General features: G+C 38.7%; 1 protein-coding gene across 2 annotated transcripts in view; it reads left to right on the plus strand.

The window, feature by feature from the left end:
* The window catches only part of PARD3B (par-3 family cell polarity regulator beta), a 1,055,741-nt gene that overhangs the window by 392,676 nt on the left and 645,548 nt on the right, over positions 1-17,517 (plus strand). The gene's annotated exons all lie outside the window — the stretch shown is intronic.

Genomic DNA, 17,517 nt, shown 5'->3' on the forward strand with positions numbered 1-17,517 from the left:
GAACCTTCCCCTCTCTTCCTGACATGGCGGTCTGCTCATCTGGCCATTTCATCATATGCCACCGTGTTCATACTGATTTTCAAGTTCATCTACCCTCCTACTGTTGAATTGATAGGTTCTTGAGAGGGGGAGCTATATCCTCATTTCATAACACAGGGCTTGGCCTGTCAAAGTTACTCAAGAAGTGTTCCTTGGATGTAGGTATTGAAGGACTTCCCCAAGATGCCTGTCCCAGGCTCTTGAACCTTCACCTGTCCTCACTCATCGAGGCACAGTGAAGGTGACCATGAACATGGCACTTCTACCTCTCCTTCTGAGCATTGCTGTATTTCATTTTAGCCTTGCTTTCCCTGTTTCAAATCCAGGAAGTCTTCCATTTCTTCCAGTTTTTTTTTCCATTAGCTTTAGCATGGAAATTCCATAATTGATCATCTTAAAGGAAGCACATAATTGTAAGGAACACTGAGAAGACATTTTTGCTTATGGGTTTGAGACTGTTCTAAAGTATTGATTTTGCCCGTTGCTTGACCTCTGAGTGAAGAAACTGTGTTAGGGTTTTCCAGAAGAAAATCAATAGGCTGTGTGTACGTTTGTGTGTATATACCTATATACAATAAATGTGAAACTTTTAATAAGGAATTGGTTTACACAATTATGGAGGCTGAACAGCAAACTGTAGGTGTAGGCGAGCCAGTGTGTGGTTCCAGTTCATGTTTGAATGCTTGAGAACAGAGAATCAATGGTATAAATTCTTGTCTGAAAGCTGGCAGTCTTGAGACCTGAAGAAGGCAGATGTTTCGGTCTGAGTCTGAACATCAGGGAAGACCAATGTCCCAGCCCAGACAGATAGGAAATTGGGACTTCTTTCTTACTCTTTTTATTCTATTCAGGACTTCAACAGATTGAATGAGGCTCACCCACATCTGGGATGACAATCTGCTTTACTTAATCTATTGATTTTAATGTTACTCTCATACAGAAATGCCCTCATAGACACAAACAGGAATAATATTTAACCAAGCATCTGGGCACTCCGCGGCCCTGTCAAGCTGACTCATAAAATTAATCATCACAGAGGCAGTGTTCTGCATATATATTTTGCCAAGGATGCCAGCATGTTGACTTAAGGAAGGAATTCTGTATATAATGAGCATTGCTTATTTTACAAATGATCATGAATATAGTCTTTGCAAGAAGACTGAAGTGTAGTCTCATGTATTAGTTGCATTTTAATCAGAGAAGAAGTATAGGGTGGAAAGAACCCTGTATATTCTAGTCGGTCATAGAGTAAAGGTCTCAAATCATTTTAGGAGCGAGGCAAACAAGTAAATAAGTGTGTTGAGCAAATGCTAGTCCAGAATGATGGGAAACCTGATATATAGGAGAACTTATTACCTGTTTTACACAGCTGCATACAGTTAGTTTTTTGTTTGTTTGTTTGTTTGTTTAATGCTGCCAGTTAAAGTTAGGCTTTGGCTAAATTCTTTCCCTCATTAACTCGCTCTAGGATTTTAGAAATTGATTTACTTGTTCTACAATGCAGTTATTTTATTAGACTATATGGCTAATCTTATAATCTCAAGATTCTTTCCATGCATTTCAGCTGCCATTTCAGTTTGAGAAGTTACAAATAGCCTTTTCTGATAGAAGGAGGTCTAATGGGTTCTAAAGAAAGTGACACACCATCCCCTGAAGCAAATTAACCCGCTTTCCAGTGACATCATACTGATTAAGTCTGCTGTTTTCTGAAATATCAAGAGCAAAAATATCCTAATCCTATTTTTGAATAAAAAAGCTGTTTATACTAATGTGATTCATGATGTAGCATGACCAAATTTCTTTTTTTTTTTTCTTCAAATTTCTGAATAATTAGGTAGCAAGTCTCTACAGGTGTTGCCAAATCTGCATCTTACTGTATGTGTACATGCTTTCTAAAGCTTGGGGAATGCTTTCTATTGTAAAATAGGATAACTTTCAATACATATGTGTTGGTGTGCGTTGATTTTTCTTGCTCAGTCTTTTCATATAGTCTTGAAGCCTTCAAACTATAATTTAAAGCAAGACAGCCTCTGTGGATTTATGGAGTCATTTTCCCTTTGGCTGAAACCCTCTATGGTCACAGACCACTAGATTTAAAAAGGCAGCTGAACCCGTCCAAAGACCAACATAAATTTTCAGAGGTAGAGAAAATGGTGCCTGCTTATTAAATTAGTGAGAATATAGTATTTGGCAGCCACAAATAAATGATGTTTTTCCCTTTTAAGTTAGAAGCAAGACAGTTAGAGATGTGTGATATTTGACTCACATTTGTCACGTTTAGCTACATTAGTTGAGAATAATTTGCATGTTATATCGTGTGCACTTACTTTAGACTTCCCCTTGGATCTAACTAGATAAAAGGGTTCACCTTTGCCAAAAAGCTCCCAGTTATGAACACATTTAAAACAATTTCTCCCCAGCAGGGAGAGTGAACATGAACATTAAAAAAATATATATATTTTTAAAAATTCACGTTGCCTCTGCAGACCCTTCATCAGTACTCCAGTGTTTACCTGATGGAGTTTTCTTTCTTTCTTTATTTTTATTTTTATTTATTTATTTGACAGAGATCACAAGTAGGCAGAGAGGCAGGCAGAGAGAGAGAGGGAAGAAGGCTCCCTGCTGAGGAGAGAGCCTGATTCGGGGCTCAACCCAGGACCCTGGGATCATGACCTGAGCCGGAGGCAGAGGCTTTAACCCACTGAGCCACCCAGGCACCCCTGATGGGGTTTTCTAAGTACATGTCAGGCATTCTCTGTCCGGTTCCTGCATCCACTTTCCATTTGTCCTCTTGTTTCATAGAAATTATTACTTTTAGGGGGTGCCTGGGTGGCTCAGTGGGTTAAGCCTCTGCCTTCAGCTCAGGTCATGGTCCCGGGGTCCTGGGATTGAGCCCCACATCGGGCTCTCTGTTCGGCAGGGAGCCTGCTTCCTCCTCTCTGTCTCTCTGCCTGCCTCTCTGCCTACTTGTGATCTCTCTCTGTCAAAAAAAAAAAAAAAAAGAAATTATTAATTTTAGTCCAATAAAAACAGGCCTTTTTCTTTTGGTGATTCATTATTGGAAACCATTTTCATGGACTTCGAGGGCTTTGAGAACATGTTTATCCTTGACAGATCTTGGTATTTTTCCACATCTCACAGGAACCTTTCCAAGTCTTTTCTTTTTTTTTTTTTTCTTCTATAAAAACAAAATAAATTATAAGAATGGAGACTTTCTAAGCTACAGTTGATTAACTGTACAGGCTTTCTAGAGTAGTTTCTGAAGAAATGCTGGGTATTTCCAGTCATGAAACCTGTGTGAAAGGCAATCACCTTCACTCCATTTAATCCAAAGATGCTATTATGAAATGCAATTTTTGATAATGGTTTATATTTAGAGTTATGTTTTATTAACAGCCTATGTTATATTTCTATAGAAATGGGAATTACTTCTTCTATTCCTAATATCAATACCTCATTAAAAAAAAAAAAACCTCTTGAATAGAAACTAGGTACAAAATATCAGATGGATGTTATGCTCTAATTAGTGTCTTCCCCCTCCTCATCAACCAGTTTTTCTTTTAATTTTTCTTTTCGTGCTTATCACCTGACATGGTTAAATACCTTCTAATAACGTTATATATCTTTTTATTTAATGACTGTAAATATGTGTGTGTTTGTGTGTATATATATTTATGTATTGTTGAAAATGTCTACTTTTTTTGGATGTTAGTCTATTCAAGTATTGCAAATCATATCTGTCTTCTGAGTCAAATATTTGGTCCAATAATCTTCTGGGTTAGGAGTTACTTGGTCTCTTTAAACTGACTATTTGCATTTCTAAATAAAGAATACTTGGGCATATTCTTATATTAAACACAATCTCTTGATACTAGTTATTATTCAGGATACAAATTGAGTTGGGTCTTAAAGGATGAATAAGACTTTTAATCTATAATAAAAATAATGATGATGATAATTATAATAATAGAAATGGGTTAGCATTAAAGGAGCACCTTTCTTGTGGTTAGACACTCTTAAGTTTTATCTAATATAATACAGCTAAAGAGGAAGCCTCAGAATAATGAGGAGTTATTGAAGTTTGGCTTCTAATTCTGGTTTTATCATTTAATCATCCAATTATAGGCCATGTAAACCATCTAACCTCTCAGTGTCTCCAGTTTTGGAGATATTAATGGCTACTACCTCTAGGAGTGGTATGAGAAAGAAATGAGATAATACAGTCTGATATTAATGTGCTTAAACATGGCAAGTGCTCAGTAAATGTTCGCTGCTCTTCTTCTATTTATTATATAGATTAAGAAAATGATTAAGTCTTAGAGAACCTAAGTAACTTCCCTATGTTTACAGAAATGGTTTGAAGCCGATTTGAACTCTGTCTAGTGCCAGAGACTAGGTCCACTACTACCTTGGATTCTAGGATGACCAAGAGTGACTGTGGATGGGGAAGTTGAGTGTGGTGTTGGTCAGGGCGGGGGGCAGTGAAGAGGGGAGGTAAGTGAATGGAGAGACCTGAGGCTGGGTTTGGTCTCAGGCTGCTTGTGGAAGGCCTTGTGAGGCCTTAGGTGGAAACAGACACAACTAAGAATCAAGGGAAAATAACCCATTCTACAATTATTTCGCATTACTTATTTGTATTGAATAAATCTGACATGTAAAACTGTATAAATTTAAGGTGTATAATGTGTTACTTTGACATGTTTTTATGTGGTAATATGATTACCATCCTAGCAGTATTTGTCGTATTACGTAATTACAGCATTCTTCTGCATTTCAGTAGGAAAAAAAACCACTTTTCTTTGACTTAAGCTATCTTCTAAGCCAGTACTATGATCTCAGTGAACAAATATGAGGTAAATGTTCAAATGGGAGGGGTCCTCAAAGATTAGGGAATATACAGAAGAGATCTCACTAGCACGTGAAACTAGGTTTTGGCTTCAAGCACTGTAGTTCCACAGACTGTGCCTTCTCGCTGCTGTGGATTGATTTGCCTCAAGGATTCTGATTCCAGCTCATAAAGTTCACCAGAACTATAAGCAGATGTAGAACATCTGCCAAGGGGACTGGATATTGAATATTGCTAGCCAACGTATCTTTTCCCTGTTGAGAAATTGATGTGGGAAATCAAGTCTCCATCCCATTACTTGGGAACATGAGACCAGAATAAGTTCAGGAAGTCACATGATTCTGGCAGGGCCAGCCTCATGGGCACAGGACTTGTACAGTTGCTCCGGGTCCCATGTTCATCAGTGCTCCGTGTTGGGTTCAATACTCTGCTGTCACCATCTTGCAAGTCTTAATTTTTGAATAAGGGCTCTACAGCTTCATTTTGCACTGGGCCTCAGAAGTTGTGTACCTAGTCCTAGATTACTGAGTTTAATGATACTACACTATAATCCCCATAGGTCCCCCTTTTCACAGTAAGCATATAACCCTGTTGATGCGGCTTCAGGTTTGTTTCTTAATGCAGTAGGTCTCTTCAACTGGATAAAACTTAAAATGGTGCTGCTAGCATGTTTATCTCTGATGCCATTGTCCTGACTTCCGTTACCGGCTTATTGGCATACCACTTCTTTTGCTTGTTTTATAGTGACTTAAATATTGCCCTGGGTGTATTTCTTTGAGTTGATTTTATGTATTTATAAACAGACCATTACATATTTATTTCCTGGATTAGCTCTCTGGAAGATATGTTATTTACATGTTGTGGATGAAATCAATGTCCTAACTCTAAGATTTACATGAAACTGTGATTAACTAGCAGAGCAGAATCATTTTGGTGAGATAGAGGAATGTAGGTAGAAACCTAGTAGTCATTGTGACAATAGGTTGGCTGAGAACCATGCTGTTAAATAAATGAAGAGAGTTAGGTGAGAGTTAAGGACACACATAGAGTTTTACCCATCATTCCCAGTAGTTGGGCCCTTTCTTGAGTTTTTAATCCTTGGCAATACAAGGAGCCAGGAGATTTACAGGAAAGAACAGACATGATTGATGATAGGATAGTAGGGGACATAGAAGAAACATTAAAAAATAACACTAAAAGTTGGCCTTATCTTGGGGACAAAAAAAATCAGGGAATCTTAAAGTCTTTGAGTACTTGGAAGTTTTTTGAAACAAATTTTAGGAACGTATTTTTTTCCATTTTAATAAGGAACTGACTGGAATTTCAGCATAAAAATTTGCAGAAAATAATGAGTTAGATACTTGGATTATGAAATCAATGAAATATTAAAATTTATTTGTGATTGCTTTATTGTATTAGGTGTATTCATCTGTATTTGTTTAGAATATGAATGTGTGATTTAAAAACCAAATGCCTATCAGTCAAAACATTTCCCACCTGCTCTGTCTTATGGGACTATCAAAGTAGTAAATTAAATGAAACCGACATTGTTTTACTGCTTGCCCATCATAAAGTATTACTGGTTCCAGGTGAGTACCTATTTATAAGGGACCTTTGAAGATTTAATAGAGGGTTTTAAATGAATGGAATACCATGCAATGAAAAATTTTACATCATAAACAAAAATGAGAGGTAAACTGTCAAGCATTTTGCAAAGATAAAAAAGATAACATACTCAAAATAAAAAGAGCTTATACATGCTGGTAAGAAACACCAAAAGCAAAATGGAACAGAAGGGTAAAGGGTACGAACAGACCATGCACTGAAGAAATAAAAATTATTTATGGAATTATTATCAATATCATTAGCAATCAAATAATTTACCTTTAAAAAGGAGAATATAATATTGTCTGTAAAATTAGCAATGATTGAAAGAATGATACTACTTTACACAGATAACCTTTGTTTTCATGTGTCACAAATGGAAGAATGGCTACATCATTTATGATATGACTATGTTATGAAATATTATTCAGTCATGACTTTTCTTCATTTTTGCCAATTAAAATTAGAGAAAATTGCACACAAGAAAATCTTAAGTGAAAATATCAGAAACTCATGTGTTATGCAGTATGGTTCCAGTAACTAGATATGTACGTAGATCCGTAGAAGAGAAGATTGGACCCAAAACACCCAACATTGTAACGGGAATTTTATGGGATTTTACATGATCTTATATGTCTTCTTTTCTACTGCATGTTCTCAGAAGTCTCTCTGATGACAACCTTTTGAGTTTGAAGTTTTCTTTCCCTGTCACACACACACCCATATACACCACATACACAATGTGCCAGAGAGAACTGGGGGAGATGACGATCCCTATAAATTCCTGCCTTCACACTTTTTTACCTGAAAAACATGAAAGCCTAAAGTAGCAACGTGCAAAAGTAGCCACTGGGCTTGAGAGTTTTAGTGTGAAGACTGGCTTTTGAAACCCAAGCTTGCTGATGGTCTTAGCAACCTGGATTTTTGGGTCCAATCCTAATTTCAAAACTTGTGTTCCTTTATTTATTTATTTATTTTCGCTGTAAGTATGTTCAATGTATTTCATTTCTTGATTTAGAAATAAATCGTAATTTTTATGCCTCCAAAAGATATTTTAGATGCTTTAGGAAGAAGGCCTTTTGTGTGAAGTAGCCAAATTTGCAGAGGACTCTCAAAGACCATCTTTCTACAGTTAGAGACAACACCCAAAATTCAAGTACTTCCAGAGGAGGAACACACTTCCTGTGACTGAGCAGGGAGCAAGGACCAAGGACCCCAGGCTTCTTGTCTTCAGGCCCCAATTAGCGAGGCATCATTCGATGTGAGTTTAATACACCCACAATCATAATTACAAATCTTGACATTTAGATGCTCCCAAAGTCAACACCCGTCCCAGCAGGGTTAGCCACATTATCACTAGTTAAGGAGATACGGAGCAATTAGAAGCGAAAGGAAAAGGTTAACTCTACCACTCAGAGGGAAGGAGTTCAGCCGCTAAACCCACCTGCATTCGCAGTGTTAATTTTTTACAATATCGGCTTCAAAGCCTTGTCACCATGACAAGGCAGATCTGAGTCTAAATGGAATATTTAAGAGCATGGCCTCCTCAGCTCTCAATCAGGCTGCACGCTGACCTTTGCGTGGTCTCCACCGGTGGATCAGCTGTCACGAAATGCAGGAGAAAGTGGAACATCATTGGACCTGTCGTGAGGTCAATCAGCCGGTGCTCAGGCCAATTTGCCAAGGAGTCGGTTCCCTCACCAGTCTGATGAAATGTAGTACCAATTAATCACCCGCTAATTTGCAGGGAGTTGAAAACTTCCTCGTATTTGTTGTCCCACTCATCACTTTGCCTGGCCTTGTGGGATCTCAGGCCCAGAGGGTGAGGCCACCTCAGGGACACGTGAAGCTGTTGGAACTTGTGTTTTAGGCCACCAGGGTGAGAGTCGAGGGGACACCTGCCTCAGGCCAGCACCGCCCTATTTTAGCTAGAAGGCTGTTTGTGGTTTGTAGCCCCCGAAGGGAGGGCATACTGTTCAAGTGCATGCAATAGACATTCTGTCTTTGAAACTCTCATGGTCTAGTAAGATCTCATTGCTGTTTCTATCGACCTGTCAATCCTTTATCTGTCTTGAGAAGGTGGTGGCTTTGTCATCATTCCCTGCAGAGGTTTATTATCTGAGAGCTGTTGAGTTGTCTTAAAAGCAGAAAGGTTTCTTTCTTTTTTTTTTCCTTTACCAAATAGACTGTTCTATTTGTAGCCAAGTCTCATAAATTCAAATACTTGTCAAAATAAATGAATAGTATGTTTGTTATATTCATGACTTAAAATCACATTTGATTGCTTACTCATTAATCCACAAAATTAAGCAACACACCCTGGATTGCAGTCATTAGTACAAATGAGCGGGGTTCTTTGAAGCGTCAGATGTAGTGGAGCGCATTGTACGGGTGTGTTTGTTTCGAAACTAAGTATGTTAATGCACAAATTAGTTTTATAATTTCAGAAGGTTTCCTCTGGAAGAAAACCAAGTACTTAACTGTAGTCCACCAGCAAACAGGGTTGGGATCATAAGACACAGGTGGATTTTTGATGGAAAAACAGTAAAATGTAACTTTACTTTGAGCCTCAAGGATGGGCAGGAGCTATTCTGTCCTCTGTAGAGGTGTACATGGTAAGGGAGGTTACCTTTATTCCTAATTGGATGGAAAAATCGGGACTTGGGGAGATGGCATCCACCTTAAAAGTGTAGACATCCACATAACAGAGGCTTTGCTTTTCTGCTGGGGTACACCAGAGAACTTAAATCACTCATTTACTCCATCCCTTTCCCTGTGCCAAGTACCTACTAGGAGCTTGGAATATAAAGTCAGGTTGTACTGGAAGGGACATTTGGCTGGCTCGGTCGGTAAAGCCTGCCACTCTTAATCTCAGAGTCATGAGTTTGAACCTCACATTGGATGTACAGATTACTTCAGATAAGATCTTTAAAAAAAATAATAAAGTCAGGTTGTACTTGAATTCTGTCCTCTGTGATGTGGGGCTAATACAGCTTTTCTCATAAGGTTTCTTAGGAGTATGAAGTGAACTATGTAAGCACTTAGAACAGTGCCTAGCCCATAACGAGGGCTGTGTAATTATTTGTTAAAAGCATTTTTTTTAGTTATGTGACTCATGGTTTCAAATAACTTACAGGTTTTTTGTTTTGCTTTTTTTTTCTAGGTAGCTTAGTTATGGAGGCAAGTAAATCAAGATCTTTGGGCTGTGTGATGGGTAATGATAGAGACGTAGACAATTTCATGGGAACACCAGGGAGCCTGGTGGAAGACCTCATATGGGGAACTTGAACTACCTTCTGGAAGCCATGATAATATATAATAAGGAATTTGAAGTTGGAGCAAGACCATGCCAGATTGTATGATGGAAAGCCCACTTCAGCAGTGGTGTTGCGGGTACACTTTTGGGGGCTGGACTGGAAGCCAGAAACAAACTGAGGCCTTCGCAGTGGAGATGTGAGGACCTGGCCAGAGGCACTGAGGCATTTTGTTGTGATGGAGTAGTCCCTGCCAGGAGGAATCAACCTTAGATTCCAGGAAGGTACTGCCTTCATGGATGGCTATGGCAGTGCTGGGCTTTGGCCAAGAAGTTACCAAAGGAGTGCTTCTGAGATGATTACAGCTTTGGTTTGGATAGAGAATAGAAACTGGAGGGAAGTAAGGAGAATAACACTGAGCCAGTGAAATAGTACTTAGGTGCACCTTATGATGTGAACAACGTATGTAAGCTTTGTAATTTAAAAACGATTTTTCCCTGTGCTATTGTATGTTTTGTAGTGTCGGATATACTCCCTGAAAAAAAGACTACTCTTCCAAAAATTCAGGCTAGATGCATGTAATTTATTTAAGAATAATTTGAAGAAAAAGCCATTTTGTGTGTACATGTGTCCATGCATTTTAAAAAATACCTTCATTTCCGATAAGGTACATTCTCCCAAGACCTTTGAAGCCCTTGCAAATGGATAAAACTGAGGAACGTCCAGTGATATACCGAGCTAATGGCAAGCAAAGCTGCCCAGTGGATTGGCATTATTTCTGAGAATTTCTCAGCTAGTTTAACCTTAAGATCTTTCACTTTCTTGTGTGTCCGCCATTTTTAATCTGTGTAATTCAGAGACAGAGGAAATAGTATTACTATCAAAGCCAGATATATTGAGTTCTTATAATATCTGACATCCGTATTATCTCAGAACGCTTGAAACTTCTTCCAGTTTCTTTACCTGTGTGCTTATCCCACTGTTGCCCCTGAGGGCCTTTAGGAATAGGGCTTGGTGGCTGCCACCTGACCTCCATGGAGCCTTTTGCCTGAACACTACTATGGATGGTGAAGTGCACAGAGGAAAATATCTCCAGGCTTTCCTCGTGTATATTAGGTGTCAGTTGTGAAGGTTGCTTCATAAATGCTGAGCTGTGACTGCTAAGGAAAGTCAAGAATGCAACGAAAAGAAACCCAGGATTCTCTTGAACTTAAGTCAGTCCCAGAGAAAATAGGATTGAGTGTAATGTGTTTAATGCATATCTGGCTTCTTAGTGAGTTGCTGTGTAATTAAAGAAGGTAAATGTAGTTTTGGCCAAAGTACTGGGGGCTTTTTAATAGGCATATTGTGTTGTCATCACAGGAGATGTAGGCAGCTGTCTCTTTAAAAAGCAATGAGAATAAATATGTTTCTTAGTACAGTTGAATAAATTATGTTATTTTCTTTAGAATGAAGCTTAAAGCTGTAAAGTTTGTGAAGGTCCCTATGATGGATTTTCAGTTTGAAGAGGTGAGGAAAATTGGTTTATCTCATTTACTGAATGTCGACTGAATTTTGTGAGAATCAGAGCTGTTACATACTTGCTCCGAGGATGCTAGATTTGATGCTCGAATCTGATGAAGATGCTAACGTGAGCACGCTAATTTCGAAAATCTGGATTAAATGCTTTTAGCTAGCTGTCAAAGCCCCATGAAGGAAGATCACCTATTTTCAAACCTTTGTTTAAAGTGGCATAAAATTAACTCACATAGCCAGTTGTTATTTAGTTACAAGCAGATGCATACATTTAAATGAAATTCTGCAGTGTTTCACTCTCTTCCCAAAGGTGATAATGTGTTTTCCTCTACTTGTGAAATTGTTGTAATTTCACAGTCTTACTTAGATTTAATTGTGTTTATTAAGATTTGAGACAAATGATTCCAATTTTATTTTGTAGGATTCTCGTTTTTTTCCTTTTGTTGTTTAATTTTGTTCGATAGTTGGTGATATGGAGTATGGATGAAACAGTAAAAATAGAAATATGTTGTTAAATTCAACAGTTTAACCCAAACAACTCAACATGGCAAATAAGCTTTTCTTAGTAGTACATTAGTTTACTTGACGTGTAATTAAAATAGAGCCACATATTTCTTACTGTAATTACTACTACAAAAAATATACTTTCGTAAATTATATTCTATGATATAATTGGGATACTTCTTTTTTTATCCTCTATGTAGGCTAAAGATAATAGCATCAGATTATAAAAACTCAGGCTGTAAAAGTGACAGAGTGCTGTTGGTTGATAACAGAGGAAACCACATCATGAATATTGAAGGACTCTGCAATAAATGTACCTGGTGGCATTTATTATTAAAATATTTACTTGCCACTGTAGAAACGACGCTGGTATATTGCTTCCAGTTGTGGTGGAAATAGACAGCACAGCTCATGTATTGCTAGCCGGGAGAGCAGTACGCATCTAAGGGTTGTGTGTTCTTGTGTGATGAAGAGCAAGGGGGAAAAAAAAAAAAGAAAAACAAAAATTACCTATTTGATGTGTTTGATCTTGGTGCTTTCTCTGTTCCTCTGTCAATCCTGTGATGAAGAGATTAAAGAGAAGCAACAAAGTAAAAGCAGAATATGGATAAACAAGTCAAGTGGGATTTAGTCTGGAAGCCAGAGAATGGTAGTTATGGTAGGTAGGAAAAGGAATTAACATTTAACCTTCTGTTGTGTACTAGGCTCTGTGCTAAGCATTTAGGCATGTTAGGGATATTATCAAGGAAATTAACATTCCACCTCCTCTCGACTCACCCCCCCAACACAAAAATACACACGTATGCACACACACACATGCATGCAACTACCCCAACACACAAACACACACGTGCGCACACGCACACACATGCACACAACTACCTCAACACACAAACACATGCACTTGCACACGCACACACATGCATGCACACACACCTTTACTAGTGACATTGATCGTAATAGTCTCGCTGTTTGAGTCTAAAAACAGGTCTGAGTCCTTGAAGAGATATTGATGGTGTGAAATTGCAGAGAACACATGGCCCTTTTGATCAAGTCTATTATTCAGGTTTCATGGATGTTGTAAATTATCCAAAGTTCTTCTGTCTCCTTTCATCTTTGAGTTTTTTGTTGTTGACTTTTTCATTATTTTAACCTTTACAAGGTGAGTATGAGAAAAAGAGGGAAGTATACTCTAACGTGAGGTTTATGGGTGACATTGCCTTCAACAGTGGGCAGGGGACACTTGAAGTTACCAAAACCAGTGCCTCATTTTTGAATTGTGAACACTATCCACATGGACGACTGAGATCTAGCTAGTGAATATAATTTGGACCTGCTACATTAATGTGTTTCTCCTTCCGTGTTTTCCTAAGTCCTATTTAGAGGATAGGTGTGTTCCTGAAAATTACCCTCCACCTCGACCTCACAGTGGTATGAAACACAGGGACAAACACTGTACCTCTTCTGGGTGCCTTAATTTTACTGGCAATTAAAGAGAAAACCTTTATTAAAGATTAATACAAATTAATCTATTAATTAAGATTAAATCTGTTTTTAATTAAGATTAATCTATTAATTAAGATTAAAATCTGTTTTGAAACAAGAACAGAAAGCTGGTAGAATACAAAAAGTAAGACATGAATTTTGAAATCTGAGCCCTTCGGCTGTGAGCTTCTGGTATGCCCACTCAGGCTTGGCCCCCACTACCCTGGAGGTCTATTTTTTGCATTTGTTCTCAAGCTATGTTGGCGCACACACCTGGAAGCTTGACACCAGGTACATCCAAGTGGCATCTTGGAGGAAAGTGGGCAAGGGAGTGCCTGGTGCCAGGCTGCTAACCTTATCTCCCTCTCCATCTGCCACGCGCCCCTAGCGCGACACTCCCGCTCCTGCAGACGCCAAAGAAACAGATTCTCCCTTTCAAAATTGAGCCTGAAAAAGAAAAAAGAACACGCATAATCTCTATTTTTGGAGCTTGATGGGGCAGAAGCAATTTCTCCCAGTGTTGAATAGAAAAATGAGGAATTTCTCCCCCACAATAACCAAACCAAAACAACAGCCATAATGATAATGACACTTGAAGGATCTTATGGAAAGGTATTCATTGTACATGTGTTCATTCATGTACTCATTCATTTCTAACAAAAAATAAGAATTTGAATGTTGATTCAAAAAACGCATGAAAAAATCCAGGTATCTTTTATCCTATTGCTATCTTAGGGGTTACTATCTGTTCTGGCCTCGCTTTACGCATTTTATTCCAACAAATATATGTTCAGTGCCTACTGTGTATACTCACCATTCTCGGCGACAGGGATACAATAAAAAAGACAAAAATCGCTGTTTTCTTGGAGCTTATATCCTAGTACAGTGAGAAGGCAAGCAATAACTAAGACAAACAAGAAGAGATGAAACATTGAGAGGGTGATAAACGCTACAAGGAAACAGGAAGAGAAGATGGGAATTGGTGGTGGTGTTGCAATGCAGATAGTGTGACGTTTGGTAAAGATGGGAAGGATAGACAAGCAAGCCATGCAGGTGTCTGGGGGAGGCTGCTTCAGCAGAAGGGACAGCAAAGACAAAGACACTGAGTTGAGGGCAAAGAAGAAGAAGTCATAGCTGAACAGAATCCCGAGAACAGGGGAGAATGTACTCAGAACATGAGGTCAGAAATTTCACAGGGAGCCCATGGACCCAAGTCCATTGCAAGGACTTGAGCTTCACTGTGACATGAGAAAACAAATGATCAGAGGAGAGACGTGACCTGCCTTGTGTTTTGATAGGGTCACTCTGGCTGCTGTGTTGAGAATGATTGAAAGGGAGCATGGGTAGAAACAACGAGACCAGGCAGGAAATTGTTGCTGTAATCCATGGGAGAGACTGGAAGTGGGGTCCAGGGTAGTGGTAATGGAGGGGTGAGAAGCATTTAAACTCTTACTGTATTTTGAGATTTGTTGACGAATTGGTGTGTGTGAGGTGCATGAGAGACAGCGAGGAAGAGAAGGAAAAAGGCATCAAGGATTAATAGGAGGTTTTTATCCTGAGCAATTGGGAGAATGGGGTGCCATTAATTGGGATGTAAAAAGATTATGGAAGCTTTGGAAGGAAGGAGCTTTGGAAGGTCAGTTTTTCAGTTTTTCACATGTTATGTTAGACAGTGGACCTTATGGTCCTGGAGTTCAAGAAGCAGCTCTGGTTTAAGTTTGGAAATTAAGTTTGGAATTTATCAGCATATACTTACATCTATGCCATGAGACAAACAAGGTGCCCCCCCCCAAATTTAGACATATTTCATACTTGTAGAGACAAGAAGAATAAGTAAAAGGAAATTTAATGGGGGGGCCTAGAGAGTTGAAGATGTCCGGGAAGGCAAGTGAAGAAAATAATTTAAGGAAGAAGGTAGCGATTGACTGTGTCCTAAAGTCAAAGTCTTTAACTACGTAAAGATTGTTTTTGACCTTGATAAGAACAGTTTCTGTGGAATAGAGGGGCGAGAGCCTGACCAGTGTGGTCTCAGCAAGGACTGGGAAGGAGGGAGACTGGAAATTGCTCTGTGGACAGCTGTTTGAGATTTTGCTTTCAGGGAAAGTTGAGAAATGGGTATGGTATCCGTAGGGGTTCTGAGAACATTGTTAAAGCCTTTTTGTTGTTCATTTTTATTTTTGTTTTGAGTGGGAGAATGAATAGCGTATTTGTGGACTAACTTCCTGTGTCTCTCTGGGGCTAAGATGCCGAAATACTGATGGACATCTGTGCGGACAGGAGTTTTGATCAGGAATAATGGCTGTGTGAAAAGATCTCGGATTATGGGGTCTTTGGGAAATGTCGGTGTTGCGCTGGGTGACATGAAAATACCGACATTGCAAAAGGAGAACGGAAGGGTCACCAGAAGATGGATAAGGCAGCAGAAGAGGAAGGCATCCAAATGAAATATTGTCTGTTTGCATTTTGCATAGCATTTAGGTTACTACCGTCCGTACGATGTCAGTGAAAAATCTTCCACATGCCTTAGAAGTTTAGTCTAGGTGAAACCTTAACAACAGAAAACTTTAAATAGAATTCCTTCTTTCATTTCCATCTCATCCGTATGGGAAAGGTAATTTGTAATGGGCTTAAGGTCAGGGAGGGGAGGCCATTTTCCTGCACCGGACACTTTGGAAATCACATGTCTTCTGTGGAGGGACTAGAACAGTGGTTTAATGTTAATTCGTGCATCTCTGTAACCCTGTCTGCTAAGAACTCTATTACCCAGGAAGGTAGACGTTCTGATGAGTCACGTAATCTGGCTGATAAGCGCCTGCAGTGTGTACAGTTTAAATCAGTTGTCGATGTTGAAGCGAGTGTAAGCTGTGATGTGTTGTGGGTGTTGAGGTGAAGAGGGCATGGAGAGTCACTCAGCAGCCAGCACTGATGGAGCCAATGACTCCATGTGGGGACCACAGAGTCGGGAACTGAACCTCTTCTTTCCAGGAGTAGAGACTCATTCATTCATTCATCCTCACATCCAGAAGAGACTCTGTGGAGATAATTCCTGTCCATCACAGGACTGGGAGACAGATTGTGAGACTCGGGGGTGCTCCTGTTCTTCTTATCATCATCTCTGGGAAGAATCACGTATTGTGTTTTCTGTGTCTAGCATATTCTTTAGGACATAACCTCCTAATGGACAAACCACATATATTTGACGACAAAGCCTCTCTTTGTACAAGTTTTCTTTTTCGAAAACAGTCACCCTGTGGTCTGAAACCCTAGATGGGAAATTTAAAAAGACTAGATTCTTGTATCAATTACTTTTTAGTCTATCTTTTTGGAAAACCCAAGCTCTGAACTGTAGTGTTCTCTCATTTGTTACCCAGGTGTGCCATTGTTGTATGTTGTAAACTTGCTGGATCTGATAGTATGGAAAACAGTAAAGTATCTTGAGGAGGAAGGGTTATATAACAGCTATAAGTAATGATTTATGAGTTTTCAGCTTTAAGATTCTGTATATGCTTTAGATGCTATTCTATTTTTTATTTCTTTTCCCCAATATTTAAGGCACAGTGCATACAGTAGTAGTTAGGGATGTAGCAAGAGAAGAAGTAAGGTACTAGTCTTAACTTACACACAAGTGTTCATAGAACCAGTATAATAAGCCCCTTTGCCTCGCCGATTGGCAATTAAAATAAATGTCACTCAGATGTGTTAGAATTCACTGATACGCAAAACTGAAATTATAATCATGTCACAAAAAAAGTGATGAAAATAACACTTCCAGCACATTTTAAAAATTGATTTTATTTTCCTTTACAAGATTGAAAGTGTTAAATGCTTCACTCTGACCAGATGATTAGAAAGATACAGATCTACTGATTATTTTTATACTAGAATAATCTTTCATTATTAATCTATTTAAGCCTTCTCTCAAATCAGTTCATCAGCGCTGCCAATTAAAAATAGAAAATGTATGTGCTCAATTTCAAGAATTAAAAATAATGCCTTGGGAGTAGCATTTCTTTCCTGTGGTAAGAGGATTGTTGGATTTTCCAATTAAAGAAGTCTCCATACTGGAAATGAGTAGTCAATTATGAAAATTATTTTTGAATAGTCAATTTGCATATCCCTAATTGTATTCATCTCTTTTGAAAGACTGATGTTTTGATTGATTACGCCTGCATTTGTGTTATTAATACTATTGCTAACAAGGTTCCCCTCTGAATGGGCCTTCGAGTGTCTTTTCTGAGTAAATGTTTGAATCACAAGTAGGTTTGTTTT

The sequence above is a fragment of the Meles meles genome, chromosome 9 (assembly GCF_922984935.1).
Source record: "Meles meles chromosome 9, mMelMel3.1 paternal haplotype, whole genome shotgun sequence".
NCBI classification, from domain to species: Eukaryota; Metazoa; Chordata; class Mammalia; order Carnivora; family Mustelidae; genus Meles; species Meles meles.